Genomic DNA, 23,640 nt, shown 5'->3' with positions numbered 1-23,640 from the left:
CCATGAGTAACTTCTGAGTGTCACTGGGTGTGGCCCGCCAAAATAAAGTGTTTCTAAAGAAACAATTTTTTAGTGAAGAAGATAGTTTAATGAAAAACAAAATTATAATGAGCTAGAAAGAAGAGAAAACATGGACTTCCCAAGAGAGAAAAAACAAAAGCAAATCATGCTTTTGGGAAGAAGGTTATATTTATACAGTTTTTCAACAGTCCTACCTGGAAGTCTCTTCATGCATAAAAGCTAATCTGGGTGCAGCTACAAGACAGCCAGAGACTCTGGATGTGCCTGACTCTTCAGGACCTTTAGATTTTCCTAAGGGCTATTAGTATCAGTGGGCAGTACACTCTTCTCTGGTTGGAGCCTCAGTTTTTTATTTCTAAAAAGATCAGTATTCCTATCTCAAAAGGATGTTTTCCTCTTGCTTTTGGGCTACTTCCTTGCTGGGTGATTTGTTTTTAGCGGGTTTTTTTTTTTTGTCCCCCATTCACAATACAGACCAGGCAAAGGGCCTGGGTTAAGGTGTATATGCGGTGCATTTACTGTACCTCATCTTTCTATACAGTCAGTGTAAAGAACACAGCCCGTGGTAAGCATTGGGAGGCCTTATTTTATCTTTTCTTTTTTTTTGTTCTTGATTTTATATATATATATATATATATATATATATATATATATATATATATATATACCCTTCACCAGTGCAACATTTCCATGACCAATATTCCAATTGTCCTTCCTCCCCACCCCACACTAGCCTGTACTCTAGACAGGCTTTCTGTTTTTAGCTTTATTATTTTCCTAAAAGTCATTACCAACCAACCTCCCAACACACATTCCACTTAGTATTGTATATAGTTCAGGTAGATGCATTTGTGTTTCCTTCCAATGTCCAGGGCCTATTGTATGCTGGACATTGTAAGGTATTACATCACTCGACTTATCTCTTGGACCTGGATCCTGGTTGCATTCAGTGTATGATAATCTAGGCTGTCCTTAGTCAGTTCCAATAATCTTCAGTGCACCATAATCTGCTCTAAAATCTTGTTTCTGGGACACTTTCAGTCTGTACCTCATGTTTCAGTTTTCTTTAATCTTTTTCTTCTTTTCGAAGGTTTTTTCAGTTTTCTTTAATCTTTTTCTTCTTTTCGAAGGTTTTAGTTTTCTTTACTCTCTGGCCATTGTCACAGGCACATGTATGAGATTCATATATTTAGTACCTTGCCACTGTAAGGTGGCTGGTCGCTGTGCAGAAAGGGACACAAAGTGAAGAAAACAGAGGTATTTTTAATAGTACTCAGTAATGACAGTCCACAAGTCAAAGTGCCATAGAGTCCTGAACATAGATTAGGTACACAGTTTACACATTTTAAACCTACATACTAAAGGCACATATTACTATTTTTAAACTAAGCAAGGCAGTTGTTACATTAAGCTATGCATCATGTTTAGGACCCCTGTTTGCTTGTTGTCTTTTGTTCCCAGTTCTCTTAGAGACCGTGGAGATTTTCTCATCTCATTTCTGGCATGGGGCATGCCTGGTTTTTATTTTATTTTCCTAAGTTCAGGCCCAAACTGGCTAATGGCAACACTCTGGTTCACAGTCATCAGATCTGGACATCAGAGCCTTCTTAATCTTGCATCAAGCCCACATTTTTGAGCCCTGCCTGACTCTGCTGTTTATCTGAGTAGGAGCTTAGCCTGTATCTACCCATCTTTTCAGGCACACAAACTTTACTTGATCCTGTAGATTATCATTGCATAGGTGAAGATGAGAAGATTAAGAGCCTGGTTGGAGAATCACTTTTATCTATTGTTTTCTGATACCTCCAGCCATCTCATTATTTATTTTGATGGGATTTTAGATGGTTGAGATTTAAACTGAAAAGTTTAATTCACCTGGTGCTCCATCCTCCCACCTCTACTATATCACTAGGTGTGTTGGGTCAGTTCATGTTTGGCTAGAATAAATCTTGGGGTCCTGCATATGTCAGACATGTGTTCTACCTTTTGAGCCATATCACTGGCCCATAGTTTTTATCATTTGAAGCAAATGATCAGTTTCATTATCTATTTCAAAGTCAGCACACCCCAGCGCCAAGTCAACATGGTTTAAGGTAGCTCACAGAACACTTTTCTTGCCCACTTTCCCCCAGTGAATGTTAGAACCAAATGCCCCATACTGCTTTCAGACTTCCAGACTCCTAATACATTCCCATAAACCACACTTTCAGTACAGTTTAGCATTAGTTAATGACTTCACATACTCTTGTGTCTTAGTTTTTCAAATAGATTCTGTCAAAGTTCAGCCCCTGGTAAACAGACCTAACGTAGGTGTGCCACGAAGATTAAGAAAACAAGAAGGGCATATTGGAGGAAAGCATGAGGTCAGTGAGCTCCCAGCCTTGTGAACTAGGAACCCTGACTATTCTCCACCTAGAATATTTATTTCTCAGGAATAATCAACATAGAAAGAAGGGTAGATAACAGACAAATTCCTATCTAATGCTAACCAAGTCAAAGGGGACTGTGATAAAAGAGGAGCTAAGTTAGAATCTCTGAATTTTGTCTTCCTCTGAGAGAGGTGGCAGAAAAATAGAGTGAATACAGGACTCCCATTCACAGGGCATTCTTGGAGGGTGTCTGCATTCAGGTCACTTCAAAACTAAGACCCCTCAGGTCTTTTCCTGCCCCGCTCTTTGGATAATTAGCTCTCTAGCTAAACTTGTTTATTTCTTGGACTCTTCATTTCTGACAAGATTCCAAGAACATAAATTTCAGGCTAAATTTATCACCTTGCCAATGACATTACACTCAGGCTTTTATTTTACGCAACTATAACTTTGAGAACAGTACCCAAAGCCCATGTTTATGGACTATCAGAACTAGACTAGCTCTCACAAACAACCATGCAGGTGCTGACAATTTGGAAAGGGAAACTGAGACCCACTCAATCTCGAGAAAATTGAACTCCTAAGAAATAAAGAAGCTACAAAAGAACCTATGAGGCTGAGAAAAGACCATCAAGAGTGCAACAGATGGGCCAAAGCGATTGCACAGCAGGTAGGGTGTTTGCTTTGCACGCAGCCAACCAGGTGCTATTCCCAGGATCCCACAGGCATGAGCCTGTGGGATCCCACATCCCCTGAGCCTGCCAGCAGTCATTTCTAAATGCAGAACCAGAAATAACTCCTGAAGGCAGCTGAGTGTGGCCCAGAAACAAATAAACAAAAAATGAGCACAAAAGATGAGATTTGAGAAGATCAACAACAGTGCCAAGCTTTCCTATGACGGTGACAAGATTAATTTTTATTCATTAAAAGAATTCCAGGGAAATAGCTTTTTCAAAGATTGTGTAAAAGGACCTCCAGAAAACCATTTTAGGGCTTGCTCTTCATGCCTGGTTTTTCCCTTAAACTTATCTAACTTTCCTGTCTCTTGCTTGCCTTTTCCTTGCTCTTTCAAGCTCCTTTTCTCCTTTGAACACCTTATTTCTTTCCTTTTTTCCAACTTACATCTCTCATTTAATAAAATCTATCTTCCTTTACTCTTTTTCCCTCTGACATTCTTTTACTTGAGGGAGATGCAATGGACCCAGAATAATTAAACTAAGGTTAAGACTGACTTTCTTTCCTTCAAAGAGCAACACCTTGTTTCACTCTATGTCTATTGCTCTTTAAGTAAACAAGTTGATTCTGGGGGCAACTCATCAGCTGCCTCATGGTAGAAGGCGAGCCTCTGTGCCATTTAAGTGTGCCAGTCTTTCCAATCCTGTACAAACTAGGTATTTTCCTAAGTATCAGTGGACAAGGTAGATTGAGCAGAAAAGTGGAATCTACCTCCCATGCCCCATTTTCTGGAATCTACCTCCCATGCCCCCAACTATACTGAGTCACAAAAATAAAAGAAAGAAGAAGGAATGGAATTGATCCACCTTAGGAATTGTAAAAATAGTACAGCAAGTTAGGTACTTTCTTGTACCCAGCTAACTCAGGCTCAGTCCCAGGTACTGCATTTGTTAAATCAAAACCATCTGGAGTAATTCCTAAGCACAGAACCAGGACTGATCTAAAACTTGAGCACTGCCAGGTATTGTTCCTTACCACTCTTCCCTCATAAAAAAAAAAAATCTTTGAAGAATTCTTAAAAAATAGTATGAAATAATTTTATTTCCATATAATTTGGAAGAAAATACAGATGAATGATTTTATGAAGAACTGAGAAATAAAGTCTTTATCAAGTTAGTATATACTTAATTATAAGCTCAAATTTGGATTCCTACGTGTAAAAGGTATGCCTGGTTTAGGTTAGAGAACTATTAGGTTAGTCTCTTCAATATATCCAAACAAAACCTAAATATAAAGGCTTTGGTCAGAGTGAAAATCTTCCTTGGTTTATGTTTTTTTTTTAATTATATTGATGTCTAGGTAGTAACATCTCAGAAATTTACTGATATATAGGTTCTAAAGCAGTTTTATTCTACTGTCTTTCTTATCCAATTTTAAAATTATTTTATTCCATTAAAATATATTGGATATTGGCTTACTTGTATTACTTATTTAATTACTTCTGCCTGGAAGTAAAAAGGTACAAATATGGTTATAAATTCTTTGTCTTTCATCAATGAACTAATGCTTCACTTTATTAATGCAAACATGTCACTTTTTCTGGTTTAATGCACACAGAGATATGAATATTCTGAATGAAAATGAAGGTATATGAAGATAATTAGTAGTCTTAGAAATTAAGAAAATGAAGTTAGAGTGGAATCTTGTGGATTATTTGTGTGACTCAAAGAGATTCTTCCTCTGATGTTCAAGCAATACATTGCGTTAAGGGAGTCCCGTGACAGGAAAGCAAGAAATGAGAAACCAAAGTCAGCTTGTAATGAGGATCACATCAGGAAGAGGTGTAGCGAGGGGGGGGGGGCATGGAGTGATGAAGGGCATTCAGCACAGTCAAGATAAAGATAGAACAAGTATAGGGTTTAGAGAAATAAAGGAAATAAGGAGGGTCAAGGAAATCTTAAATGAAAAGTGAGAGTTGACCATGATTTCCAGAGGGATAGCACAAGGGTGATGAGGTTCCTTGAGAGTCAGCTTGCACATTTTTGTCAGTCATAATAAGTGGGAATTGCTTCCTCATTACAAGGCTGAAAATGATGTTGATCATATTTTTCTGTTTTAGATAACTTCATGGAAGTTATAATTGGTACGAAGAAGCATGAGCAGCACAGTTCAGACCCTTGCTCAATGGGAAAACCCTAGAGGTATGTGCCAAGTTGGATGATAATGACAGCTGTGACTATCAAATCATGCAGACAGCTTTTCAGAAGACAGGAAGTCAACCCCAGAGACTGAAGGTTATGTTAGGTCTCTAAGGAAAGGAATATGAAACTCTTTTCCTGAATTTTCTATAAAAACGACAAGTTTATTTAACAGGTATGGTGGTGTGGAAAAGGTGAAAGGATATATATAAAGAAATAATTTTAAAGATAAAATTATACTTTTTATACAAAAAATATTTTTGGGACCTGACATTATATGGAATGGAAATCTCACTAATTTAAGATAAATATCTTATTTTCCATTATCTTTTGATGAAACAAAAATTAAAATAAATTATTTATTTTCTCAAATGCCCAGAAACCAAGTACCAAATGTAGGCAAGGAGAATTCTTAAAAAGGCAACTTAGACCTTTGCTAGTTATTTATTATCAAAGGTTAGTGACAAGAATGTAAGGGAAAAATCTTGGGGGTCATGGCAGTAAGGCATCATCTACCTTGTAAAATGCCAAACTAAGTTGTATCCCTAGCACCCAATATGGTCTCTTGAGCATGGCCAGGAGCAATCCCCAAGCACAAAGCCAGAAGTAAGCTCTGAGCACCAATAGGTTTTAATCCAAACCAAATAGTAAAAAAATAAAGAGGAAAAAATCTTTTAACCATATATAAATAATTTTGTGATGAAATAAACAGTCTTTTGACTTTAGTATAACTTACCTAAATTGTCCAAATTACAAGTTAGCTTATATATATATCGTTTGTTTGTAAAATTATGACAGAACCCTCCCTGGTTTGTTGCTATGCCCAGACATTTGAAATTAGATTGAAAATATTATAGAAGTCAACTTGATCCCAATAAGTAGTTTTGGTAGATCTTACTAACAGTTACAATCTGTAGAAGAATCACGAAAAAAAATTTAACCTTTTAATGGTTATAATACAAACTGCATCTATTTTAAATATCTCATACCTTTTCTTAAAAATTGTACTTCCCTGTGGTAATGTGTGTTTGTATACATTCTTCCTGGTGATATTTAACCTCTTTTTTAAAATCATAGTCTAGCTATTGAGGTTCCAGATGTTTACCACTGATGCTGTTGGATGTGATTAGTCTATAGAAAACTCAGTAAAATAATATTTTATATGTATAACTTTAAATAGTGCCTAATGATTTGAGGAAAATTAGAAAGTAATAAAATGTATGACTCACAGATTCCCAAATAAATTCTTTGTCCATTTGAGTCATTTTCACAGGAGCTAACAATGAAACAGTGGTAGCCAAAAGCAAAAATAATCTGCCTATAGGATTAAGGTTACAGTTAAAAAAGGTAGAAGATGTTTAACTGCAAACGAGAGCAGAATTAGATGAAAAATATTAAGGTTTAGTTCTTGTGCCCCTGTGCACTCACAGGACAGCCCAGGATTCTGTCATAAAAATTAAATCCATGGGTCACAGATGAAGATCGGTAGTGTAACACATGACTAGCATTATAAAACACTGAGTTTGATGCTTGTCAAAGTAAAAACATAAGTAAATGTTCTTAAAAATTATGTTTCTGACAATACCTATTCATTACAGAATTAACATTGAATCATTTGCAAATAAAGACTAAAAACTGCTAAAATATTCACATAAAATGTTTTAATCTTTTACTCATTTAACGTGTTTCTTTTTAATTCTGTAGGGCTCTTTAAACCTACAAATCATGATTTAATTGCTTGTAATAAGTTAGAGTGATTTAAACAATTGGAATATACTAAAGTTGGTCTAACTATCAAAGAAGCTAGCAGAATTACCTGTGTTCCTTGTAGATTTGCTGTAACTGCTGTTTGCTGCTCATTATCCAGAGAACTCGCAACCTTTTTTCCCTGTTTTATATAAATCATTCTCGAATCATGTTTTTTTCCTTTTGTTGGTGATCCCAATCAAGTACATTATTGGTATGTATTTCAAATCTCATCTCTTCCATGTACCTGCTTAGGAGGCTAAAGTCTGTCAATAGTTTTAACAAAAATTGCATAGCCTGCATATTCTAGTTGCAATTTGTTAAATTATGAAGTGTGCAATCCTTGCTCTAGAAATTGGTAGGAATCAGTCTTTTCTATTTTTTCCTCTATATCATTTTACATAGTTTTTAAATCTATTTTATCTATTTTTAACTAGAAAACAATTAAAAATAATTAAAAAATTTTAAGTGAAACAATTTATTAATTCCATTTATATGCTATACTTGAGTAACTTCTTTACAAAATAAATAAAAACATAATAGATTTATGTCAACTGATCAGCCTTTTTAGAAAATAATATGGACATTCCTCAAAATCTAAGAATTGTGCTTTCATTTAACTCAGTGTTGTGTATGTAAACATTTTATGGGATTATTATGTTACTGACCCTACCCTGATCAGTGATTGTGCCCTACCCTAGGGTGTGACCTGGCATTCTGCCCCCACCCTAGGGTGGTACCTGATTCTGCTTCCACCATTGGGTGGTATCTGATCCCACCATTGGTTGGTACCTGATTCTGGGGGATAAAAACAAGGATCTTAAGTCTGACTGTTTGTGAGCTGTTTACCCACCATTTTACCTCAGAACCATTGGCTGGACAGGTTGGCAGACTCGAGCTCCGAGTTGGAAGGGAAAGACCTCATCCTCCATCCCTCCATCAGTCAACCTTTTCAGGGGCTGACTTGCAACACCCAGAAATATTACTTTTTGAAATGTACCCTAAAAACCAATAATACAAAATGGAAAAAAATTGTACTCTTATCTTCATTGCAACATTATTCATGACAGTTAAATTTTGGAAACAATAGAAATGCTCAAGAACAGATTATTAGATGAAGGAATTATTCTATATACATAATGGAATACTATTCAGCTATAAGAAAATATGAAATCATGCCATTTCTTGCTATATTATGTCTGATAGAGTAAACTAAGAGAGAGATAGACTATTATGGAATGAATTCCTCTCATATGCAGGATAGAAAATAAAACATAATTGGGGGATAATAAAGACTAAGACCAATGAAACAAAGAACAAGAGAATCAATCTTCAGTAGGAAGCTTGTCACTTTGGTTGGAGGAAGAGAATAAAAAGGAGAAAACTCTTTCAATGGTGGTGAAAATTGGCATAGGGGGATGTCATCCCTCCCTAGGCTAAATGCTAAGTTTACCTTATGGTCAGACCAGCCCACTTTTGGGAGGGGTCAAGGTTGGTAATTAAGGCCTAGTGGAGGGGGAAGAAGAGAGATTCAGCAAGAAGCCTCAGGAAGAGGCAGAATGAAGAGAATAGAGATGGTTGGGTGCAGAGAGGCTGTTTAGCTTAGAAGTCACACATGGTGGTTAGAACCTTATAACAAAGCTTGATGTCTCCTGACTTCTACTGACTGCTTGTGGACCATTTCCTCACTGTTATCCTGAACCCTTAGGCCCACTAGGCCAAAGAAGCTGCAAGTGCTGGGCAGGCTGAGAAAGGCCTCACCATCCATTCAACATCATCCACCACCATCATGGACTTTATAATTAATATTTAAATCTACAGGGTGCGAGGACAGTGCTGAAAAGTGGTAAAGTGTTATTTATAAAATCCTATGTTGTACAAACCACAAAATCTAACATTTATAGTTAAAAATGCTTGTCATAGTGACAGACTGGGGGATGGAAAGAGAATTGGCAACATTTGTGGAGAGCAGAAAATACTGGTAAAGGAATTGGTACTTGAAATTTGCTTGTGTGAAATACTAACATGGATAATTTTGTAGCTATTGGTGACTAAGTAATAAAATAATAGATTTTTTGTGTTTGTAATTATATATGAAAATTAACAAATGACTAGTAATTCTTGAATAATGAATGGCAATCTATAAGCCATGTATAAAAAATTAGATAATCAATTGAAAACACTATAGTTGGGGAGTATTTATTTGGATGGAGTGCTTTCATACAGGGACTTTGGGGAGAGCCTTAGGCACTTGGGTGAGAGATATATCTGCACTTAAAAACATAAATTTCAAGGGCAGAGAGATAGCACAGTGGTAAGGCATTTGCCTTGCATGTGGCTGACCTAGGACAGATCTGGATTAATTCCTGGCATCCCATACAGTCCCCTGAGCTTGCCCTGAGCAATTTCTGAGCTCAGAGCCAGGAGTAACTTCTGAGCATCACTGGATGTGGCCCAAAAACCAATCAATCATTTTGATAAATAAATAAATAAATTGCTTTTAAAAACACCATAATTTTCAATATCATTGTGAAAACATTACCTTAATTATGATAAATTAAAAATCAAAACCAAATATCATGATAACATACCCTCACCTCTTCATTATCTATTTTCAATGGTTGTTTTTGTGCTACATCAGCAGATTGAAGTACTTACACCACAGACTGTGTAACCTGCAAACCCTATTTCTGATTTGCCCACTTATGAAATTTTTCCGTGAAAAGTAGAAACTGGTTAATCTGAAAATCAATTTGTTTCTAAATAACATTTCCATAAGAAATAAGGATCCCTATGGATGGACAAACTTAGATAATTTTGGAAAATCCTACAGTGTCAGCAAGTGGTGTCTCTGAAAATGATGGGGCCAGCTAAAAAGGATTAGGAGTCAGTCTGAAAAGTGAAGTAAGTGATGATGCAATGGGTAACCTGTAAGATTATTATTAAGTTAAAAGTTTTTAAAAGTCATTTAAATACAAATTAATTATCAAATTATAAAGAATAAGAGCAATAAGACTAGATTAATAGTAAAAGTATTAAGATGTTTGTCTTGTATGCTGCTGACCAAGTTTGATCCTAGCATTGCTTGACCTCTTTTTTAATAATATATTTAATTATATAATTTAAATAGTTTAAATATTTTTAATATTTCTCTAAGAGAACGTTTTCCCCTCCCTCAGAGCAGGAATATTGATATGTTTCTTCCATTGTCTTAGATTTAGACCATACTTGCTGGCTTTATATTAATGAAGCATTTTGACTCATTTCTGTGTACAATTGGCTGAAATCAGGTGTGTGTGTTTGGGGAACATGGGACAAAGTTACAGTTGTCCTACAGGGCTAATTTTGCCCTGGGAACTGTCCATTCCTTTCTCAGCTTCATCCCTACCACCCTAAAGGGCCAGAATAACAGCAGAATCAATTTGACCTATCAAATCTGTATAGGTCTGTCTGTGTGTATACGTGTTGGGCACTTTTATTTTTGTAGTCAATTCTTATATCTGTCTGTGTTGTACCTAAGTAAAGCCACCCTTTCTGTTTGTTATACCACTCTTCTTGGTTGCACCATATCCCAGAAACTTGTGATTGTTTTACCTGTGTTTCTATTCTGGATTTGTTGTTGTCCCTATTAAATCCCACTTCAATTGCAAATCATTATCCCTTGTGCCTAGGAGTAGCCCCACCCAATACCCTTTCAGCTTCTCACCATTGGAATAAAAGGACTTGCACTTACACCAGACTGATCAGATTTATTGATAAATTATTTTATGGTCCCTGTTTCAAGGACTGATCACAGCCCATGACTCTTCCCAGCAGCGGCAGGAAATCATTCACATTTCCTTTGCCTCAACATAGAGATTATCTCATTAGCTGAAGTAGTCCTCCAGAATGGATGCACCCCAAGGTGATCAGAAAAAGGGGATGATATGTGTATTTCTTTATATGTATTTCTTGGGGGGACAGTATTGCTGTTTACCCATTATGAATCAGAGATAGAGAAGAATGTTATCTATTTAGGAAAGGATTCTATAACCTAACCATAATTCACTGGTATACCACCCTATGGATTTCCTCCAATCTCTCCCCTATAGCATCTTACCTATATCAATTTACCATCCAGAGCTTCCCCACCATGGGTCTTTCAACATATCTAATACTTAGTGGCAATATCCTTTTGCATAGATACCTAAAAAGTGATATCTTAATAAAAGAAATGAGTTCTTGTCTATTGGACCTAGGAACTCCAAAATTAAATTGTGAGTCCTACAAAACCCTGAACATTTGTCATATTGACTTGACTTAAGCTTCTGAGATTGGATGTATACCCCAAAATGTGGGTCCCACCAAGGGCCTTAGATGAAACTGGGGCAGGCTTCATGCATGAGAGCCCAAGAGCTCAAATGTGATTTCTTACAATGAAAGCCACTAACTAGAAAAAAATATATAAAAAAAAGAGAGCCTTTACTTTCCCCCAAAACTAAGAAGGGGATCCTCTGGAATTAGGCAAACTAAAGATTGACCTAAAGCCTGCAGTTGAAAGATATGTCCAAATGCTTCCTGAGATAGGCCACCCTGCTCTAATCTAATCTAGGATAAAAGTTTTTATCCTGGTTTTTATTAGGCCTATGCAAAATAAATGCCACTTTTACTACTTTTCTATAAGCTCTGCTCTGGGTATCTTGGCTCTGCTCAACCATGCTGTTGACAGCACTGGTACTACTGATTCTGGGATCCTCAGCCTTATGTGGAGAAAATTAGTACATGCATCTATTTAGCCCATCTCAATTTTGAATATTTAGCAAAGAGAAAAGGAGGATATGTAGCTAAACACAAAACTCACATTGTACTTTTCCCAAAACAGAGACTTTGCCCTGTCTTTCTCTATCCTTTACCTACCACTTTTAAGATGTAAAGACCCATCTAGGATTTATCAGCATTAGATGGGTACTTCTGTCTCTTAACTATGTCTGTCATCCCATTCACCATGTGGAGTGAGTCTAAACAATAATGATTGCATGGAATAGAGTTAATGTTCAGTATAAGAAGCTGAAATCCCCCTGACCCCATACATTTTCTACCTTATGGGTGTCTTGTTTTATTAAATCTTGTGGTGTCCCTGCTTTTGACCTGTTCTCCATTGGGTTACAGTAAGTGTTGCACCTATACTTCTGTGAAATTTTTGCTTCAAGTGAAACTTCAATCAAACCAAGAAATTATAAAACAAAACCAAAATGAGTGATAATCTGTAATAAGAAACAGGTAATCTTCAATATGCCAAGGCATTAAAGACAAAAACATTAAAAACAAAAAGGCAAATGGGAGGATGCTAAACATACTTTTAATAAGTAGTGCAAATATGTTGCAGATATTCTTTTGAGTTAATGTTTTTGTTTTTGGGAGTAGATGCCAATGAGTGCATGAAACTATCATTAATGTTATTGTAAGATGTGTATCTTAATAAAAATTAATGGAGAAAATGTATAAAAGTAATGTAATGCAAGTTCTTGTACTATCAAATAAAAATTGAACACTATATGAATAACTATTATGATTTAAATCTACTTTGAATAAGGTATACCATTTATTATATTCAGATAATTCAGCATACCAAAAGTTAAAATAAAACATTAAATGTTAAAATTGTCAAATTAGATTATTGGTAAATTAGCAATTATTTCCAGTTCCTTAGTTTTTGAACTGCTGTAGTTATAGAAAATACTACTATTGGTGATAACTGGATAAAGATTATTCAGGAAATTTCTGCTATTCCATCAATTTTTTCTATCTAAAATCTCTATTAAAATATATAAAAAATGTACTTGAAGTGCAGAATGATAGTTCAAGGCATAAAGCCTATGAATTGCATGCAGCCAATTCACATTCATTTTTACATAGAATTTCCAGCATTATCTAGTGTTATCTTGGAAGCCATTGAATATTGCTAAGTGTGGTGGTTCTGGAGATCCCCAAGTACCCACACACTGGGATATTCCCAGGTATCACAAATTTTTGACAGCAAAAATTCCTAGGCATTCATCTTGAACCCACAATTCAAGAAATGCCTTGAGTGGTCCCTCCACCCATAATATATGTGCTTAAATGCATACATTTCTAATAAAAGAAAATAGATATTCTATGCATTTTCTTTCCTTGTATTATCAGTTCTGATTTATAATATTTAGGTTAATAGTTTCCAGAAACTAAATAGGATACAAGTAACTTTGGCTATTGAGTTAATTTTAGGTAGAATAAGGTTTGGTTTTGTTTAGTTTTGTTTTTACGTACTCATGGAGTTTCTGCACAGAAAGACAGAATAAACAAAAACTAAGATAAATAAGAGAGTGTGGCAAGATAACAGCAAATAAAGTGATATTTGGCACAGTTAAAATCATTTACATATTGAGAGAGGACAGAAAAAAGGTAATTGAAACACCAAAACAATGCAGAAAGAAATATCAAATAAAATATCCAGTGAGCACTGTAGCAATAAAGACAAGCACCACACAATAGTCTTGGTCCTGAAATCAAACCATGCCAGAGTGCAAAAAGAAAGAGAAAGAGAAAATAATAAAATAAAATAAAATGAAATTGGAGACATCAACTTCAATATCTACACGAAAATAAAGAAGTCAAAAAATCAATCAATAATTAAATATATTTAGATATTTTGAATAAATAAAAGATCACTCATTTAGATCTCATTAATAGAGTACCACAAATGTATGACATTTTGCTTTTATTTCCTGAAGGAAAATGTTACTGTATTATTTGGATTTTTAATAATTACTGTTTATTTTTAATATGTTTATTTGTAATTTTATCAAATAATTGTTTTAATTTACTTCATGTAAAAGAAAAATCCATTGACTTTATTCTAGGCTACCAAATGGGCAAAAGAAGTTAGAAAATACTAAATATAAGGATACACTAAGAGATTATAAACAATGTAAAAGAAAAGCAGGAAGTGTCAAAATGATATATGTGTAGTGATATGATGTGTATGGGTTTTTTTTTAACTAAAATAGCACAAAAGTAATGCCATATTTTTATATAATCATATTCTGCTTAAGACTCTATAAATATATATGTAAGGGACATTTATGATAGCTTTTGCCTCTAGGAATGATGGAAGTGAATAACATATAAGAAGGTGAATTAAAAGGAATTCTTATTTAGCTATTTTATTTTTAAGTAACTGAAATAAGTTGGTAATATTTTTTTTTTTTGGTTTTTGGGCCACACCCGGTAACGCTCAGGGGTTACTCCTGGCTATGTGCTCAGAAGTTGCTCCTGGCTTGGGGGACCATATGGGACACCAGGGGATCGAACCGCGGTCCGTCCAAGGCTAGCGCAGGCAAGGCAGGCACCTTACCTTTAGCGCCACCGCCCAGCCCCGTTAGTAATATTTTTACACAGCTATAAATTCTGGATTGTAGATACACTGGTGCTTTTGATTCTGAACTTTTCTAAAGATCTTCAAATATGAGTTAACATTTTAGAAATTAATTTTTAAATATCACTTTAAAGCAGTTTGAGAGGATTTTTATACATAAACATTTCAGAACTCTTAGGCATTCTTATCAGTACAATAAAAATATTTTCAGAAATGTATAAAAATCATTTAAAATGATTATTTTAGGTAAGGTAACTTGTATGAGGGAGCACATACTACAAAGGAACATATCAAGAGACAATGTGGTGTGTCAATAAGTTTTTGTAGATTCTCTATACTTAATGTATTTCTAGAAACTATCATTCCTCTTTATGATTCAGAACATAGACCCTGAATTTCCAGTTATTTTTTTATGGGAACAATTTTATCCCTAGGAGACCTGAAAGTCCATAACAATTCTTGGTGGCCTGATGCTAACTGATTAACTGGAATTTTTAGTGAGAACCTGTAGAGCCAGGTTATCTGAGTCCAAAAGGACTGAATTCTAATCTCTGAAAAGACTAAGCAAACAGAGAGGATGTAAGACCCTCTTTCAATTCAGGATGTTAGCAATTTAGGTGGACTAAATAACAGAAGAACTTACATGATAAGCACTTGGTGATGAGGAAGATGCATATTCAAATTTATGTTAACTTTACTAACAGAAATTTCTTCTGAAAAATAGTTGCTCCAGACTCTTTTCTTCATTTTTATCCATTTTATTAGATGTTAAGAAACTAACACAAGAATAAAACGTGCCAAAGCAGAGTATTTGTAATCAAATTAAAAGGTCAAGAATAATATGTACTTTATTCTCTTTGAGTTCCATATCTGTTAGAATATTAAAGGCCCTGCGAAGTATTATTCTCTTTTTCAACCAAGCATCTCCCAAATTGTTTCTTAACATCGCATAGAACTTCTAAGGAAATCATTCTGCAAACATTTTTCTAATGTTTATAAATATCAAAACAACTTTAGCTGTTTTTCAAGGGAGTATGGCTTATAAACATCCAGTTTACAGATGAAGCATGACACTAAAAGATGATTACAAATATATTACAGTACATAAAGCTGGATGGATTTCCAAGGCAGCAGGTTATCCCAGAGGCCTGATGATTGTCAAAAGTCTCTTTATGGTTTATAGGCCTGTCAGAAACTCTCAGTTCTCCCATATGTACATATATATTCCTCTTTTTTCCCCAGTTAATTGTGCCATAAATAATTTTTCTTATCTGCATATCGATTACAAGGTAATAAACGCCACTTCATATTTTGCGAAATACAAATCAAGCCTTAGACCCCATGAGATAATTTTCTTGGCCAAACTCCCAGGCCCTGTACTTGGGATGAACTTCAATTGTGTCTCTAGGGTTAGTGAATGCTATGTTTCTAAGTGATGATCTGTTTATTTCATGCCGCATTTGCAAGCTGTCTTTTCCTCAAATGTACCATTAAGCATTATATTGAAATTTTTTAAAGTATTCAATTCACTTTAAATGTTCTTTATTCAAATTTATCTCAATTTACAGTTTGTTCATACCTCATCTCTCTAGAGTGCTTTGAGGTTAGTTTTTTCCCTGCAGGGGGCTTGAAGAAAACATAGCAGATGAAATTCACAGTTGACAAAGGCATATTTTCTTCTTCTCAATCTTTAATATGCTACTCCAACAAAAACAATGTCTTACTTGAAAATGATCTAAGGGAGACTTCTCATTCATTGACTTTCCACATTTTTTGAAGTCATATACCTTTGCCAATACTTTTTGGATATGTTAGGACAGTTTTTCCTTTAAATAAAACTTGAGTGTCGGTTTCACATTGGAAATTTATTTGATATCAGTGAGAGAAATATCTCCATCTGAAGGATATTATCTTTGAGATTGAGTCAGGTCCCATGCTGAGAAAAGGATCAAGAATGCATAACAACTGTTAAGGAAGTGAAACTCAAGGTGTAAAATATTTTCAAACATAGAAGCAGCATACAAAGGAAATCAAAGATTGGAAAGAGCATTTTACTTGGACAATTTTGAATGGTTCATCTTATTTCAGTTTTAAAATGCTCTGTGAATTTGCCTAACAATGACTTTTCTCAATATTTAGTGCCTGAATAAAATCAAAAGCATGTGGACTAAAATATTTTTAGCATTAAACTAGAATACTATATCCTGAAACCCAAACTGAGTGTGATTCAAAGGTATTTGAATTATTTTAGGAAATATAGATATTTCCTTTTAGTCTCCTAACTCTAAATTTAATTTGTTTTAAACACTTATGAATTTAGTAACACATTTCATATGACATATATGCCTAGGTTTATGAAAATGTAAACTTTTAAATAATATTATTGAATATGTTTTTAATCACTTTTTAAACAATATTCTTTTGCTACTTAAAAGTTGATATTAGAACAATTAACCTTTAAAGTAAATACAGTACTACTAGCAGGATCCATATGCAAAGACCATATTTCACACATACCCTCCCTTGAGACAGCAATTGGCTTCTGACTTGTGTCCTCAATACACCTGAGCCATGAATAATTATCTTTTGAAATAAGCCAATCCAGAATGAAATATTAAAATAATAAAAACTAAAAAATACTCAACACAATAATACAGGAAAACATCTTTATGTTTTACTTATGAAAATAGTTATTAAGATATTAATATAAATAAAGGTACTACAAATATCATTATAGTTGAGTTTCCTCAAATGTCCATTTGTTGAGTTCAATTGAATTCTTTTGGTTTGGTAATTTTCATTAAACATATTGTTGAAATTTTATAACTATTACATCTTATTTCATTGTATATATTTAAGTCTCTGATCACTTTTTATTATCTTGCCCTGTCATGCAAATAGCATTGTTATAGCCAGAAAACTTACTCATATAAGAAAACATAAAATTTAATGACAGTATAACTATTGTATCTTATCCAGTGCTAAAATGAATGTTCTAAACTGCTAGATTAATAACTTATTCTAATCTTTATTTTTCTTTATTGTGTGTTTTAAATACTCATTAAGTGACTCAAAATGTTGGTTTAAATTATTCTTTTATTCACAGCTTCTCAAGTAAAATATTTTCACTTCAAATATACTTCTATTATTTGTAAGACCCTCATAGCCTACTTGCCAATAAGTATATTTCTATATAAGAAGTTCTGTTTTTCCAAGTGTATATAAATATGCTATATATGTAGATTTAGGGATATACAGCTCATCCAAAAGCATAAATCAAACAATATTTTCAACTTGTATATTTTCAAACATTGAGGTATAGGATGAATCTCAATATTTGTAATTTATTAATTACAAAATTTCTGAAGTCAATTAAAATATATAAGTAATTTGTATTATTTCTTACAGAACATATTTTTAAATATTCTTAATAATTCATTCATTAATGTAAGGACGTATTCCTTTACTTTCTCTGCTAATTCATATTGTGAGGAATTAAAGGCAATATACTGAAAATTTTCTTTATGACAAGTCTGAGGGCAACATAGACATCATTCAAAACCTGAAACAATATTTTTACTGGAATAGTATTACATAGAATCAGACAGTATCAACTGTAACATGGAAAAGAAGAGAGATAAAATGAAAACTTATGATCATCCCAATTTCTAATTCACAGTTCCACCTTGAGCTCAGTATCTCCACTCCTGATAGTTCCTCTTGTTAATATATGACTTTGCACTGTCTTTTCTTTTTTCCTTTTTAATGTTTTCAGTAAAAAAAAAAATAACGTGCTAGAATTAACAAAATATAATTATTCTACTTTAGCTTGGAAAGCTCTTTAACAACTACACACATTGAATGTTTTATCTGGAAAATATATCTTTATAGTTTCTGTAATGAATACTAGGTCAATTCCTACTTAGTAGCATCAGATATTCTGCATACAAATAATTATTAAGCCTTAATTGTTTACAATTTTCCAAAAATAATGTTAATGACCTTTTGGTCTTATTTAACAGTAAATTGAGAGTAATGATACCAACTTTATATATTTGTTTATAGTTTAAGCATAATAACATAATGAAACAGACATTTGAATTATGTTTGACAGGCATCAAAAAGCTATAAAAATGAGTTTCAAGTTGGCCATGTAGATTAATGATGTAACTCTAGACATAAACAGTATACAATACTTCACTAAACATCTCAGCTACCAATTTTTACATTCAATCCTTGGTCTAGCTTTCGATTTTTGATAATATTGTCCTCAGAATAATGGTAAACCAAATGAATACCTTGATTCTTTTCTTAATTCCTCATCAATTTACTTTAGATTTATCACTCATTTTTGGACTCTAGTCAGTGTCAGTAATGGTTAGTCCTAAATACTGAAAATTTCTTGTTCTTAAAATATAGGAAAAAGATTGTAGGTAGAGAAACAAAATCTCAAATCACGTTAAACTATTTGAATAGCAACTTAAGCACAATATCTCTGAAGTACAGATATTCTTGCTCATGCAAATATGTTAGATAAAATATCTGTAATACAAAGATCCAGTTATAGTCCAATATTGCCACCCTCAACTTTGGGTGACATCCTTAAGTTTCTTTTTCAGGTGTTTTTTGAAGCTCTAAATTGCATACCTAAGGATTTGACTCAATGATTGCTATGAGAAGAAATTATAAACTTGGTAGAATTATAAGCAAAATGTAATGACAAAAATATCCTGGAAATATAGGGTGGAAGTAAAATTAAACGGAATGTTAATAGGGCATATGAAATAATAACATGTAAATTTAGGAGACATGTAGTGTTCTCCAATTTACTAACTAAGTATAACAATTTTCTGAATTCTATTTATTTTGTCTCTCTTACCTTTATTTTGAGTACATGGCATGGCCAAATCTCCTCTTCCCTAAAGAATCTATCTCTATTACAATCCACAATCTGGAATGTTTTCAGATTATTCTTAAACAACATAAGAATAAAAAAGAAGTAGAGATAATTTTAAAATAAAAAGGGGCTGTATCTTTATCTAATGTGGAAAATTTCAAAGTGTAAACTTATTATTTAATGCAAATTATTAATTTATAATAAGCTATAACTATATTTGTGATATTTGTGTGATACATTTTAATTTATTGGGGAACTAATTTTATTTGATCCTTTTTCTTTTTAATGTGAAAGCAAATTCTCCAATGTTTCCATAATACAATAAATATAATTTCCAAACCTGAAACCATAGCAACAGTTTTTAATAATAGAATATGATTGGCTGTACATGAAAAAATAAAAGTACATTCTAAATAATTAAATTTTCTCAATATAAAATAATAATATCTCAAGCATTTTTATATTTTTATGTGTTCAGTGGATACACTGTCTCTGTCTTTAGGGAAGCTTATAATTACCAGACATCTTTTCATATACTACATTTCTGTCACTAATACATGAATTAACATGATAATTCAGAGAAAATTACCTATCTGAAAAAGAAACTGAGAATTAGGTCTTTACAATGAATTCTTTTTATGTTGATCTATTCAATTGAATACAATTTGTATGATTTGAAGAGAAAGGGCTTTATACTTTTTAAAATGGATCAGGACGGGAACACTGTTTTAAATCAGATGCCTGTCAATTTTCCCTCACATACCTACGGTTATATATTCTAGGATATTAAACAGATAGAAAGCAGCTTTTCCTTGATTCAATGTCTGTGCAAGTAAAAAAAATCCTTAAAAGATAAAATTCAAGTACACATTGTTGATACTTTATCTTCATAGTATGCATTTGGCATCACTGCAATACACATCTACATGAATAAAATGGCATTCCTTTGCCCTACATGTTCAGCAGACCCTGCAAATACAAGTCATGGAGAAATCACTTTACCAAATTCCAAGACAGAATTCAAATCATATTATCCACATGTTTATAGTATATCCCCAAATGCCTTGTGTTATAATGTTATGGATTACATAATAGATAAAAATAAACAAAATATTTAAACACATGCACAATTTTGACAGTGATATTAATAACATAGAGCTGATAAGTGAAAAATATGCTGTCCAAATACAATGTTACTATTGATATGAGCAATGTTTTATTTCTTCATAGGGTACTATTATATTACTTAGTCTTCCAAATTCTCATAACCTAGTCATTCTCATAGTCTAGTTAGTCATTAAGCTCAGTCAAAATTCAAGGAAGTAATAATAATTTTGAGGAAAAAAAGTTCAATGTTATTTTCAATGAATTATTCCGTGAAAAGCAGGTAACTTTCCTTATATATTTAATATAATATATTGAGTGGAGGTTCAGAAGTTATTTTTCAGAATAATGTGTGATGTTAACAAATAGTTATAATAAATATAGCATGATGCTATATATCTTATAATTTTAGCTTAGCTGTTATAATAAAAAGTATTTTCATAAAGTTTTTCAAAAATTTTTCATAAAGGTACTGACATGACCAGTAAAATCAATATTCTTTTCAAGATTATTAGAAACCTCTATGTAATAAACATTTACTGCTTAAAAGATTTCTCTTTGACCATCTAAAAAATCTGTTTACACTTGAACTCATCATGTAAGTCTTATTCCCAAATAACTGTACTTCTTTTATGTGCTGATTTCACAGCCATTTTCAAGTCTACTTGGGCTATAGAAAAAAAAAAAACAAATGTTTTTTAAAAGTACAAATATTATAATTTGCTATCTATAATAAATAAGGAAATATTAAATTACTCGTTTTATTGACTGGCACCTTATTTGTGTGTATATTTTTGTTAAGAACAGAGATAATATTGATTTAAGTTTGAACGCTCCTCATTATGGTTTGGATTATTAAATACAATCAAGAATATATGTAAAGCAACCCTTTTGACACATATTCACTTTGATCTTAGCCTAGGAGACCTTAACTAACTTAGAATTAATTCAATTTATAGTTATTTCTGAGAATATAGTACAGGGCCTTGTCTTCAATACGACAAACTTAGTTTTAATTCCTGGAATCTCACATGGTTCTCTAGTTTCTCTGGGGGTGATTCCTAAGCACAGAGCTAGGAGTAAACAGCCAGTGTACCACCAAAAGGCACAAAATTATTACATATAACAAATAATTATTTTACTGATATTATATACTTAATTATTTTGGTATTGTGTTTTTGTTAACTTTAAGAATTTAAAAGATCTTCAAAGAAGTGGATCAGGAACTTTTGAAATTCATTGGAACAATAAACACCCTTGAATAGCTAAAGCAATCATTGGGAAAAAGAATATGGGAGGAATTACTTTCCTCAACTTTAACTGTACTACAAAGCAATAGTTATCAAAATAGCATGGTATTGGAATAAAGACAGGCCCTCAGATCAGTGGAATAGACTTGAATACTCAGAAAATGTTCCCCAGACATACAATCACCTAATTTTTGATAAAGGAGCAAGAAATCCTAAATGGAGCAAAGAAAGCCTCTTCAACAAGTGGTGTTGACACAACTAGCTAGCCACTTGCAAAAAATTGAACTTAGACCCCCAGCTAACATCATGTACGAAGGTTAAATCCAAATGGATGAAAGACCTTGATATCAGACCGGAAACCATAAGATATATAGAACAACACATAGGCAAAAAACTCCAGGACATTAAGACTACAGGCATCTTCAAGGAGGAAACTACACTCTCCAAGCAAGTGAAAGCAGAGATTAACAGATGGGAATATATTAAGATGAGAAGCTTCTGCACCTCAAAGGAAATAGCGCCCAGGATACAAGAGCCCCCCAACTGAGTGGGAGAAACTATTCACCCAATATCCATCAGATAAGGGGCTAATCTCCAAAATATACAAGGCACTGACAGAAATTTACAAGAAAAAAACATCTAATCCCATCAAAAAATGGGGAGAAGAAATGGGCAGACACTTTGACAAAGAAGAAATACAAATGGCCAAAAGACACATGAGGAAATGCTCCACATCACTAATCATCAGGGAGATACAAATCAAAACAACTATGAGGTACCACCTCACACCACTAAGAATGGCACACATCACAAAGAATGAGAATAAACAGTGTTGGCGGGGATGTGGAGAAAAAGGAACTCTTATCCACTGCTGGTGGGAATGCCATCTAGTTCAACCTTTATGGAAAGCGATGTGGAGATTTCTCCAAAAACTGGAAGTCGAGCTCTCATATGATCCAGCTATACCACTCCTAGGAATATACCCTAGGGACATAAAAATACAATACAAAAACCCCTTCCTTACACCTATATTCATTGCAGCACTATTTACCATAGCAAGACTTTGGAAACAACCAAGAGGCCCTTCAACAGACGAATGGCTAAAGAAACTGTGGTACATATACACAATGAAATATTATGTAGCGGGGCCGGGAAGGTGGCGCTGGAGATAAGGTGTCTGCCTTGTAAGCGCTACCAAGGAACGGACCGCGGTTCGATCCCCTGGCGTCCCATATGGTCCCCCCAAGCCAGGGGCGACTTCTGAGCACATAGCCAGGAGTAACCCCTGAGTGTCAAACGGGTGTGGCCCAAAAACCAAAAAAAAAAAAAAAAAAAAAGAAATATTATGTAGCTGTTGGGAGAAATGAAGTCATGAAATTTTCCTATACATGGATGTACACGGAATCTATTATGCTGAGTGAAATAAGTCAGAGAGAGAGAGAGAGAGAGAGAAATACAGAATGGTCTCACTCATCTATGGGTTTTAAGAAAAATGAAAGACATTCTTGCAATAACAACTTTCAGACACAAAAGAGAAAAGAGCTGGAAGTTACAGCTCACCTCAGAAAGCTCACCACAGAAAGTGATGAGTTTAGTTAGAGAAATAACTACTTTTTGAACTGCCCTAATAATGAGAATGTATGAGGAAAATGGAAAGCCTGTCTAGAGTATAAGTGGGGGTCGAATGGGGAGGAGGGAAATTTGGGACATTGGTGATGGGAACGTTGCACTGGTGATGGTGGTGTTCTTTATGACTGAAACCCAAACACAATAATGTATGTAATCAAGGTGTTTATATAAAATATATATAAAAAAGAAGGTATAAATATTCAACCAGAATATTAATGTTAATTATAGTATCAGTGTTCTGACACATGTATATTATTAAATATAATGATTAATAATGTTACTTCCTTTGATTATAGTATACATGTTTAAAAATAAAATATATAAGACAAAATCACTAATTAATATATTCATCATCAAT

At 33.7% G+C, this 23,640-nt stretch overlaps 1 non-coding gene across 1 annotated transcript; it reads right to left on the bottom strand.

Moving 5' to 3' along the window:
- Positions 1-471: 471 nt before the first annotated feature.
- Positions 472-603, bottom strand: LOC126024798 (small nucleolar RNA SNORA51). The gene has a single exon (XR_007500900.1). It is a non-coding gene; the product is annotated as a small nucleolar RNA SNORA51 (small nucleolar RNA).
- Positions 604-23,640: the final 23,037 nt, after the last annotated feature.

Source organism: Suncus etruscus, chromosome 12 (assembly GCF_024139225.1).
Source record: "Suncus etruscus isolate mSunEtr1 chromosome 12, mSunEtr1.pri.cur, whole genome shotgun sequence".
NCBI lineage: Eukaryota > Metazoa > Chordata > Mammalia > Eulipotyphla > Soricidae > Suncus > Suncus etruscus.
Note: the sequence above shows the minus strand (reverse complement) of the source record. Positions and strands in the feature narration are given on the sequence as shown.